General features: G+C 51.8%; 1 protein-coding gene across 3 annotated transcripts in view; it reads right to left on the reverse strand.

Annotated features, from left to right (window-relative positions):
* The window catches only part of ARAP1 (ArfGAP with RhoGAP domain, ankyrin repeat and PH domain 1), a 185,103-nt gene extending 181,770 nt beyond the window's left edge, over positions 1 to 3,333 (reverse strand). For all 3 annotated transcript variants that reach the window (XM_045023006.1, XM_045023016.1, XM_045023000.1), the window contains exon 1: positions 3,194 to 3,333. The gene's annotated coding sequence lies outside the window, so the exon portion shown is untranslated. The remainder of the gene's footprint in view (positions 1 to 3,193) is intronic.
* Positions 3,334 to 10,016: the final 6,683 nt, after the last annotated feature.

Genomic DNA, 10,016 nt, shown 5'->3' on the forward strand with positions numbered 1-10,016 from the left:
GTCTATTATTCATATCATTTGTTTATCCACAACTGTGTGACTTTCTGTTTGCTGTGATACAATGGCTTTGAGTGTGTCTGCACGAGTTAGTTGGGGTGTGAATCTACCCTGCACTAGCCTGCCATGGACTAACTGTTCATGTGGCTCTTGCTGGTGCACATTAGCAGTTCATTAACGTGCTCTGATTAGCCCTGTTTCCGAGAGGACTAGCTGAAAGTGCACTAACCGCTCGCTGCAAACTAAATGTTCGTGCAGACAAGCCCTTCCTGGGGTCCCACGGTTGCCGCCTCTCCACCAGTCCAGATTAGATTTGATCAGTTTACGTGCATCAAGAAGGGGCTTTTTCTGACTGCCATCTATGCAAATTACAACCGAGATCTGAAAGTCAAGCTGAGTTCCTTGTGGTTCACACATCACCATCACCAACAAGAATTCTGGGATAGAGTCTCTCCCAGGCCCCGTGCCCTATACACCTCTCTGGCAGAGAAGAGGGGCCAGAACCGGGCCCAAAGGTTCAGAGGGGAATTTCCCCTGCACAGCTACAGTGTGGGGCTGCCATCAAAGGCCCTACCATGTCCCCTTCACACAGGGCCTATCGGGGTGGGAGGGGAAACGTCAGAGAAGCTCCATAGCACACCCCCCTACAGAGATTCCGGGTTGCTCTTGACTGCGGAGCAGCCTACAGGCAGCCCTATCTGAGACGGCTATAGATTAGAGCACCCCTGGGCCTGCTCTAATTTATGCCAGGGACTGTACAGGCCCTCGGAGAAGCCCATAATCTTGAGTGCTCAAAGCTGGTTTACAGCCACTTTAGCCCTGGAAGCACAGCACGGCATCGTAGCTGCCCCCCTCAGTGACACCTGTGGAACCCCACTGCCCCTAGCATTCACTAGCCCTGCAGAGCTGAAAGAGCTTGTGGACAGCAGGCTGGATTCCCCACACCGGCCCGTGGATCACAGTTCTGCTCCACCTCTATTAGGAGACCAGCGCCAGACTCTGGAGAGGCTCCTGAAGGCAGGTTTCACTGCTGCTGCTGCTGCGTATTTTCCCGGGGACTTGGAAGAGAGTAGGATTCAGGCTACGCTGCATGACAGATTGCACTGCAAGGGTCACAGCTTTTAACCCCACGCTCTGGGGCAAATTCAGAGGCAAGTTTCAGAAGCTCTAGACTGAATTCAAATTAGCTCAACAGACACCTTTATCCAACCCCGTCATCACAGGTGTGGCACCGGCTTAACCTCCTCTAGACTGAAAGGGTCCATTTACACTGCAGCTGGGAGCTAGCACATTAAAAGGAGCAGGATAGGCAGGGATAGCATGAGTGGTGACTGGGGTTAGCCACCGGAATACATACCCACAGGCTCCCGGCGGGTTTGTACTTGGGCGGTGAGCCTGAGCTGCCAGCCACAGCTACTCTTAGCTACGCTGCTATTTTTAGCACGCTAGCCCGAGCTGAGCTAGCGTATGTCTGTCTACCCAACGAGCTGCAGCGTACAAGTACCCGACGACTGATACTCACATACCACTGCGTAACTTACACAACCCTCCTGACACCTCGCTACTGAGTCAGGCCTGCGTCTGTAATTATTTAATCAACAAGCACTCCACGGTAGCAAGGCGCCAGGAGCTGACAGCCGAATTCGAGGGTACTGAGAGGAAGACACGGGCACTTTAACAGCTCCTTTCACCTCGCCCCGCTGCATCTGATTAGCACCCACATGGCCGAAGTTCGCTCATGCAAATCAGAGTGATATGGGAACTACCACCAATGCAAAGGGTAGTTCTGCCCTGGAGTACAAGGCAGTGCGTCAGGGGACTGGCACGTTACAATGACAAATAGCTGAACGCATGGTGATGGGAGAGGCCTTGAATTCTTATTGTCAGGGGGGCCAGCATGTGCACTGTGGGTGGAAGCAGGTTGAGATGCCTCTGCAGAGCTACATACGGAGGAACTAGGACTACGGCACGGCAGGAGAGCTGTGCATTGGCAAAGCAGGAGCAGAGGAGGACTGGAGTAGCACGTGTATGGAAGGTCACAACTGAGGTGCATTTGCAGAGCTGGTTTGGTGTTCAGATGGCATTGCAAAGAAAGGGGACAGACAGACAGACATGAACGGAAGGCTGAGATGGAAGGTGGCTATGCAACCTGCCACAGAGATTTCAACTCTAGTGCCACTGATTTCACGGCCAATCTAGCTCAAGTCACCGTGGACCCCTCAGAACCGCCTGGAATTATCCGGCCACAGATTAAATGGCGAGGCGCGTCCATTACATGCAAGCCAATGGGTCTGAGCACAGGCCTGGCAGCCCACCTCAGGGAAAGGGATGAACTTGATCAAGCAATGCAGCAACTCCCCACCACAAACACGAGATAAAAGAAACAGGAACTGAAATGTGCTTTAAGACAGCTCCTGGATAAACCACCAAAATGAAAGGAGAACACAGCATGACAGCCAACTTGCAACTTCCAGCTTTGAATCAGGCAAAGAAAGGCCAAGCAGAAAACAACCAGAGTCGCCTGAAACAGGGTTAATTCTGCTCAGCACAATCCATCCATAGATCTTAAAACGTTTTGTGATGGTGGGGGAGCGGCATGATCCCCACTCTTTAGCCTCACAGCACCCCTGTGGGGTACACCAGCATTATCCCCATTTTACTGATGGAAAGACCGAGGCACAGGAGAGGGGAACTATTTCACCAAGATCACTCCAAAAGAGAACCCCGGTGTCCTGTCTTCCAGCCCCACGCTCTAGCCACTGCCCCATGCAGCTTCCCTTTACAGGCGTGTTCTCCGTCTCTCTATTGTGTATTGAATCCTACTCAGTAACAAACATTTCCTGCCCGCCTCATGATTCTTTACTTCTCTGCCCCTCTGCTGCTATTTCTCTCGGTGGCCGAATTAGCTGAATCTACAGGAAGCTATGGGATCAGTTGATAGTACAGAGGCTAAGTGGCAAATAAAAGTGGTATCATCCATCCATGCATGCTGTTTTATTAAGATCCCCTATCAAAGGCCTGTCTTATCAAGTTTCCGTCTCACAAATAAAGCAGACCCTTCACTCCAGCCCCTACACTCTGCCAGGCAATCAAGATGAAGAAACACATACTGCTCCGACACTCAATTCTTTCCCTCCTTCACCCCAACAGGCTTTTTATCCAAGCAAAAAAACCCCACAAGTAAATAATCCAGTACCTTGTTTTTTAGCTGTGATATCTGAATTCTGAAGCCCGGCACTCCATTCCCCCTTCTCTAGCTTCCTCCACTGTCACGGTTAGCTACGGGTGTTCTGCTTGCTGAGGGACTTCCTCAAATGCTGCTACAGCAACCGGGAACTTACAGAAAAAAAAAAAAAAAGACATACAGGACATTAACAATTGTACTCTTATGAGAGTATGTTGCAATGACTTCCATTTAAACGCAGGCTGACTGCTGCCAGAGTCTTCAGTCACTAGTTTAAAATAATTAAGATGATCTTAAAGGAGGGGGAGGGAGGGAACCCAGCCACCTCCACAATCGCAGCCCCACAAGTGTGAGAACCCAGGCAGAGAGCAGAGATCACAGCCACTCCCACACGCTACCTGGGGCATCTGGGCTAACAACCCCGGAGCACATACTGTGTTGACACCCTTAGCGGCAGCCACAACCCCCTCCTGAGTCACACGGGTCATTCCTGCTCCACATGACCACAGAGGCAGTGACTCTGTCTGACCCGGGGACTGTCCTTCCTCTTTAGCCGCGATGGGTCTGTTTGTCATTTCTTCACAAACATGCTTCACGTCTTAACCAACCAACCAAACAAGAATTGAGAGAAACTGAGACCGGTGTGTGTACATTCGTATCACTGGACGTGTGTCTTTTTGCATACCCCTCACCAACGTGGTGGGCCAACAAAGCTTTGTAATGTAGATCTGGTGCTGGTCCAGTATGTTGTCGGTTACCTTAGACACTTCCGAGAAAGGAATAAGAACCCTGCAACAGAAGATTGGGATAATGCGCATCCCAAGTAGGTCACACCTTGGTCTCTAATGGTTAGAGATTGGCTTAGATCCTGAAGCATGGAGTTTAATAACCCTGCCAAAATATTTGTCTGTCATTAATTATGATAACTGAATATTCTTGATATAAAGCTCTTAAATGTCCAACTCCTTTCTGAATCTCACGACATACTCAGCCTCAGCGGCTTTCTGCAGCGGACACAGCAGTGTGAAAAGGCACTTCCTTTTGTATTTGTCACCTTTTAATGTCAGCGAATGTCCCCTGGCACTTAGCAGTGCTTCTGAATACTGCTTGTAACTACTGGCTGGGGTGAGTCCATTCCTCAAGATTTCTGGTATCCTCCAAGGGGGAAATAATTCAAGAAACACCTTGGCCTTATTCTTGCAATGAACTTTAATTGCCACTCCCAAAAAGATTCAAAATTCTGCCTTACGTTTGTGTTGGGATTGGAAACTGACATCAGCCCTTAGCATTTTGCCCACACAGTTATGCTTCTTTTAGAAACAAGCAAGATTTTACACACAAGCAGAGAACACTGGACACATTACAGGACAGATAGAACATTTGTCTTGTCCTAGATTGTTACCACCATAGAACAAATATGTCTGAACACAGCGACAGTGGAGAAATTCATTAGCAGTGCTTGGTGCTGTGGGCAGATCTCCGTGAACCAAGTGCAAACCAATTGATAATTAAATGCTGGTAATTTAGACTTAAAATAAAAGCTCCCTATGTCAGATCGAAGGCGGCTGACTCCAAATTAATTTAATGAGGCACCACATATTTAGTGAATGTGCAGTTAGGAGATTATAAGTAATTTGTATCACATCTCCAGATTTCGGGACCTTCAACCTGCACAGGTGGGAGAACGCCGCCCCGTCAGAGCAAGAGACAGTATGTGGAATCTGCTGAGCCCGGACTGTACCGCAAACTTAATGCGACTACTCTGTGCCCACCTCTCTGCTGGCCAAGAGGAAGACAGGGGTGAAAACCCTTTCAAAGGGGCCCTCCCAGGCCAGCAAGGCAGTTGGCTTTCTGGGATCTCATTCTCAGAGCAATCAGAGGGCTGGGAGGAGACAGCCCAGCAGAGAAGCAGGCTGCAGCCGCAGCACCAGGGGGCCCTGCACCCAGGCAGTAGAAGAGAGACAGCCTGAAAAGAACTCGGCAGCTGTGCTGTGCCTAGACCGCTTAAAGGGACAGTAACCTGAACTCGTGTGCGGCAGCCAGAGACAGGGCATTAGCCGGGGGAAGAGGACAATGTTACCCAAGCTGGTGTTAGACTCAAAGGGAATCTCATCAGGGGCAGGTGTAGGGGCATCCATAACGGAGACTGCTACATAGGGAGGTAGCAATGGCCAAACTGCATTAGATCCACGGCCCAACTAGCCCAGTGTCCTGCCTCTGACAGTGGCCAACACCAGGTACTCCACAGGAAGAGTTAAAAACCCCACCGCAGCAGTCGTGGGATAATCTGCTCCCCCTCCCCACCCCATTATTAGAGATCAGGAGGACAACTAATTAGAGACTGATTTAAACCCTGAAGCATACGGTTCATCTCTCTGCCAACGGCTTTATTGTCACTAATTATGATAACCCTGGATATTCTTTATATCCATGTCAATGTCCCATTAGTCTTTGAACCTTGCTGAGTTCTCGACCTCAAAGACATCCAGTGGCAGTGAGTTCCACGGTCCGATTGTACGTCTCGTGGAAAAAAAAGTATTTTGTTGGATCAGGTTTTGAATGTGCCATTCATTGACCGTCCCTGTCACAGGGTGGCTGGCCCCAGTAAATGAAGTAGATCCAGCGCCGCTGTGCCAGAGCAGGTGCTCCCAAGTTGGCAGCACCGGAGACTATAACAGACCCAGTGGGAAAGCCCTGGTGAGGATGAGTCAGGTGAAGTCAGGAGACTGGAGGCGGCCTCCAGGGAGAGCGGCAGACAGCTCTCTGCAGGCCCTTTCTGGAAAGAGGGAGGAATTAGCAGGAAAGCCAGTAGAGGGGCTAGCAAGCTGCCCTTCCTGAGCCAGAGAGAGCCGAGGCCAGAGAAGGCTGCAGAGGGTGGAAGGCTGAAAGCAGCAGAGGCAGATGCCTGCAGGCTCTCAGAGCTGAAACCAGGCGGCCATAGACTACGGGGAAGCACCTGCGGGCTACAAAGGAGCCCTTGAGCAGCAGTTCTCAACCAAGGGTCTGGGGCCCTCTGGGGGGCCGCAAGCAGGTTTCAGGGGGTCTGCCAAAATAAACCAGAGAGCAGGGCCAGCGTTAGACTCACTGGGGCTCAGGGCTGAAGCCGAAGCCTGAGCAACTGAGCTCTGCGGGGAGCCCTGCGGCGTGGGGCCCTGGGCAATTGCTCTGCTTGCTACCCCCTAACGCCGGCCCTGGCTCTTAATCTACTGAAAAAAGCTGTTGTGGCAGGGTGGGCCATGGAGTTTATATAGCATGTTGGAGGGTGAGGGGGGCTCAGAAGGAACCTCTGCCCTAGAGAGCTAGAAAGCAGGAGACCCGTGGGCAGGAAGGCAGTGAGAGGAAGGGTGAGCTGAGGAACGGCTTTTGGTTGGTTGGTTAAGTTTGGACAATAAACCTAAGGAGACTGTGGGCCTGGCAACGAGCCCTTCGCAAGCTGGGGAGAAGCCCTGCCTTGTTACAGTTCCCTTGTTCTTGTGTTCTGTGGCGGGGAGACCAGACGCTCCTGATCCACCTTCGCTCGACCAGCCAGGGTTTTACATCCTTCCATCACCCCCCCTGGATCTGTCTCCTTTCCCAGGTAACAATCTCAGTCTCTTCAATCTCTCAGTCACTGGGAGGAGGACGTGGCGTGGATTCTCTAGCTGGGATGACTGAAACAGGCCAGTTCTTTACCTGAGCGGTTTTGGCCTCAGAGCCACCACTGCTGCCCATCTGAGCCCCCGTGGGGGCTGCCAGCCCCAGAGCCCAGCGAGGAAACCAAGAGCGATGGTGCCAGGTCGGGAGGCATCTCAAGGCAGTTGATGCTGCCAGAGAGGGAAGTCCAGGGATCAGAACAACCTGGTTCCCACCGAGCGCTAGTCCATGCTTCGCCTTCTCAGGTTTTACTTCCATTTCCATAATGATGCCGTCCCATCAGCCCCGGAGCAAAGGGGATGCGGTTGCAGTGGAGGGCCAGCCGAGAGCTTCTTGTAAACAAATTCAGGAACCTTCCCTTTCTGCCTGGGCCGCCCCCTGCACAGATCGGCCGGCTCCCTCCTCTCTGCACACCGCTGAGCCCCTCTGGGTATCTGTGCACAGAGGCCCAGGGAAGCATCCCACCGGCAGTACGCTGAGCTGCCCTCTGTGACAGCTGGCCTTTCCCACAGTACAAATAAGTGATGGTCACGTTAACACCACCCTATACCGAAAACCCACCGACCCCTATGTCTACCTTCATGCCTCCAGCTTCCACCCCAGACACACCACACGAACCATCATCTACAGCCGAGCGCTGAGGTATAACTGCATTTGCTCCAACCCCTCAGACAGAGACCAACACCTACAAGGTCTTCACCAAACATTCTCAAAACTACGATATCCGCACAAGGAAATAAGGAAACAAATCAACAGAGCCAGACGTGTACCCAGAAACCTCCTGCTACAAGACAAGCCCAAGAAACAAACCAACAGGACTCCACTGGCCATCAGCTACAGTCCTCAGCTAAAACCTCTCCAACGCATCATCAGTGATCTACAATCCATCCTGGACAATGGTCCCTCACTTTCACAGGCCTTGGGTGGCAGGCCAGTCCTCGCCCACAGACAACCTGCCAACCTGAAGCATATTCTCACCAGCAACCACACACTGCACCATAACAACTCTTACTCAGGAACCAATCCATGCAACAAACCTCGATGCCAACTCTGCCCACATATCTACACCAGTGACACCATCACAGGACTTAACCAGATCAGCTACAACATCACCGGTTCATTCACCTGCACGTCCACCAATGTTACATACGCCATCATGTGCCAGCAATACCCCACTGCTATGTACATCGGCCAAACTGGACAGTCCCTACATAAAAGGATAAATGGACACAAATCAGATATTAGGAATGGAAATATACAAAAACCTGTAGGAGAGCACTTCAATCTCCCTGGACACACAATAGCAGATGTAAAGGTGGCCATCCTGCAGCAAAAAAACTTCAGGACCAGACTTCAAAGAGAAACTGCTGAGCTTCAATTCATCTGCAAATTTGACACCATCAGCTCACGATTAAACACAGACTGTGAATGGCTAGCCCACTACAAAAGCAGTTTCTCCTCCCTTGGTGTTCACACCTCAACTGCTAGAAGAGGGCCTCACCCTCCCTGACTGAACTGACCTCATTATCTCAAGACTGATTCTTGCCTGCATATTTATACCTGCCCCTGGAAATTTCCATTACATGCGTCTGGCGAAGTGGGTATTCACCCACGAAAGCTCATGCCCCAATACATCTGTTAGTCTTTAAGGTGCCACAGGACTCTGTTGCTTTTTACAGATCAACACTAACACGGCTACCCCTTCTGATACTTTCCCTCCTTGTCATCTTCCAGTAGACCCCTGACTCCCCTCGCTCTGGGCAAGCTTCCTGGCTTCTCTCTGCTTCCTTTTCCCTGCTCATCCACTGTCCCCATTTCCTTTCTCTGCCCACCCATGGACTGACCCCATTCAATATATTGCCCGCCCTGCACTGGCTAAGACCAGAATCCAGCACCTGCCAAGGCGTCCATTGTGGCGATGGGCTCTCCAAGGAAAAGGCAGAGCAAAGGGAGGGGAAAAGCTGGCAGGAACCGTGTGGAGCGAGATCCCAGAAATGGCCATTTTAAAGGTGGGAATCAGAGAAACAAGGTCGGTCCTTGACGAGCTCAGCCCAATCTGTGAGGCTCAAGACACGGTGATGGGACGGCGTCGATCTCATGCAAGAGCCCTGCTGAAGGGTGAAAACGCTCTGTTGACAGCGGTGAAACGAAGGCTGGAGACGCAACACTGCTCTCCATCTTCACTGGGCGGTTTGAAGGGGCCTGGCCCGTGGCCCAGTTCAGAGAGAGGAGAGTGCTCCGGTCACATCTGTTACCATCAGACAAAGGCAGGAGACCAAACCTCAGAAGGAGACACTGAGCGGTGCCGTAGCCTGGCCTGCACCAGGGTTTCCCACATCCTGACATTCGGGCTCAGGGATGGAGGCGCTGGGTAGGCTGCATCTCTGTGCAAGGCTGGGAGGAAATCTGGACTTCTGAGTGGTACTTTTGGCTTGATTGGAGAGAGTGGGCTATGCAAACGCTCTGTTCACCTCCCACCAGAGGAGCAAGTCTCAATTAGCACATTCTCCCGCCCTCTCCTGTTGATCACCCAGCCTGCCACAGGCACGTCTGCTACGTCGGAAAGCCCTAGCATGCAGCAGCTGGAGTTTTCAGGCAAACTTTGATGGTTTTCTCTTGCTCTTTCCTGGAGGGGGCAGGGGTCGGAGGATGTTGCACAGGGCTGGGACTCAGAAGACCTGGGTTGAATTCCCAGCTCTGCCACCGACCAGACATGTGACCCTGGGCAAGTTGGTGCCCTGCCTTGTGCCTCAGTTTCCCCATTTGTATAATTAGCGTAATAATCCTGACAACTCATTGGGTATTGAGAGCCTTTAATTAGTTCATGTCTGCAAAGTGCTTGGAGACCTGCAGATGGAAGGGGCTCTAGAAGGGCAAAGTGATTTGGTTTTTGTTTTTTTGGAGGATCTGCTGCCAGGCTGTTTCAGCACATTCCCTCTCCTCTAAGCAGCAACTCTGGTGCCTTCCCTCCTCCCGCAGGGCCAGGACACGCTTGCCCTCGGCCGAATACTGGTGAAAGCAAGAGGGAGCGCACGCCCCACCCCACCGGGGTGGCAGACCAGTGAGTCTGCCAAATCAGGCAGAGGAGAGGCTTGAACCTGGGTTTCCCACATCCCCAGTGAGGGCTCTGCCCCCTGGGCTATGAACTATTCTGGGCTGGGGATGGGGGTCTCGCTCCCTCTCTCCAGAAGATTTTCAAGGG

Source organism: Mauremys mutica, chromosome 1 (genome assembly GCF_020497125.1).
Source record: "Mauremys mutica isolate MM-2020 ecotype Southern chromosome 1, ASM2049712v1, whole genome shotgun sequence".
Taxonomy (NCBI): Eukaryota; Metazoa; Chordata; order Testudines; family Geoemydidae; genus Mauremys; species Mauremys mutica.